The 2054-nt window shown below is 36.6% G+C and overlaps 1 pseudogene; it reads left to right on the forward strand.

Annotated features, from left to right (window-relative positions):
- Positions 1–750: 750 nt before the first annotated feature.
- On the forward strand, positions 751–1698 carry LOC119807028 (annotated as a pseudogene).
- The last annotated feature ends 356 nt before the right edge of the window (positions 1699–2054 follow it).

Consider the following 2054-nt stretch of genomic DNA (forward strand, 5'->3'; position numbering starts at 1 on the left):
TGATGGACATCCCACTCATTAAAATAGTGGAATTATCATGAATTATCAACTCTGATTCCATCAGAATTATGAATAAAAACATGGATAGTTTAAATTAGAGGTTATTAAAAATATGGAATATAAAACTGACTCATCTCACTCTTTTGGATATATTTTGTGATTTTTCCCCAGATCAACATAATTTTTAATCAGTTGCACAAATATGATTAGGCTCCTGTATTCTTATCACTGCTGTTTCCAGTGTTAACTATAATATGAGGCAATGTAAGTCAGATCAGTAGGATTCAATTTCTAAGGCATAAGGTCTAGGTGCAATACAAGCACATAAAGTATGCATTCTGTATTGATATGGCTAAGAATGCATTTATCATGCTCAATATGTTGTATTTCCAGGAGAAATATTGAGGTTATTTAGAAACATAGGCCATGTCTAATGTGAAACTTCAAAAATTAAAGAGATGGGTTAATCAAGGATAAATAGGCAAAACAGAATGATGATTTAGACATACTAACCAGTTAATCAAAAGTTTGGTGAATACTCTATTATTTTTTTCAGATATTTGAAATAGATTTCCACAACCATTTATGTTGGGATCTGGTGCCCTCTTGACGAAGATACCTGGTCAGTTGTCTTCATCAACTTAGACCATGAAACCCAATATGGATGGACAAGGTCAACAGAACCACCACATATGGACTGCTCATGCATGCTTCAGCATTGCCAGGGCATAAATTTCATTCTTTCATTTCATGTTTTTAAGGTGAATATAATTTCCACATATGTCCTTATTAAGGATTGTTCTTAATTCCCAAGCTGGACTTGGAGTCCTGGCCAATATGTTTCTCCTTGTTTTCTATACTTTCATAATCCTATGTCACAGACCTAAGCCCATGGACATGATCTCCTGTCACCTGACCTTCATCCACATAGTGTTGCTCCTCACTGGAGGGGATATTTGGCTTTGGGACATATTTGAGTCACTGAACATTGACAATGACTTCAAATGTAAGATAAATTTTTACATAAGCAGGGTGATAAGGGGCCTCTCCATCTGCATCACCTGCCTCCTGAGTGTGTTCCAGGCTGTCACTATCAGTCCCAGTTCCTCTTTCTTGGCAAAATTTAAATATAAACTAAAAAAACACATGATTTATGCTTTCTTATTTATTTGGTCTTTCAACTTGTTATTCCTTAGCCACTGGATCTTTTCTACTGGTGCTTTTATCAATGTGAGTGAGACCAACCAGATGAAGGTCACTAAATTCTGTTCACTCTTCCCCATGAACTACATCATAAGGGCACTAATTTTTACAGTGGTAATCTCCAGAGATGTGTTTCTTGTAGGAGTTATGCTGGGTGCTAGTGCATACATGGTGATCATCTTGTTCAGACATCAGAGGCAACACAAACATCTTCACAGCCTCAGACACCCGAGAGCATCTCCTGAGAAAAGGGCCACCCAGACCATCTTGCTGCTGGTGGTTTTCTTTGTGGTCATGTACTGGGTGGACTTCATCATCTCATCCAACGCAGTCCTGTTACGTATGTACGACCCAGTCATCCTGAGTGTTCAGAAGATTGTGATGAATGTCTATCCCACAATTACTCCTTTGGTACAAATCAGTTCTGATAGCAGAATAGTCAATATTGTGAAACACATGCAGTCTATGTGCCATCAGATTTTTAAAAAGAGATAATTTTTCACATTTTTCATAAAATGATTTATCTCTTGTTTTTATATTCATGAGTATTGTGTCAGCTTGTATGTATCTGTTAATTCCTCATGCCCACAATGTCAGAAGAGGCCATTGTCTCCCTCTCTTTAGCTGAACAGACAGATGTTTGTGAGGTGACATTCTAATGCAGCCACAACTAGTTTTTCCAAAAAACATATTCTTCTTAAACTCTGTAATAATTCAAGTAGAAAATCAAGATTTTTCATATTTTAAATAAAATTTGTGGTATTACACATTGGCATTCTTGTGATATTTCTGCTGCCACGTGCTGTCGATTCCTTTAACTTCATTCTACAGTATAAGTTGAAATTTCCTCA

The sequence above is a fragment of the Arvicola amphibius genome, chromosome 2 (genome assembly GCF_903992535.2).
Source record: "Arvicola amphibius chromosome 2, mArvAmp1.2, whole genome shotgun sequence".
Taxonomy (NCBI): domain Eukaryota; kingdom Metazoa; phylum Chordata; class Mammalia; order Rodentia; family Cricetidae; genus Arvicola; species Arvicola amphibius.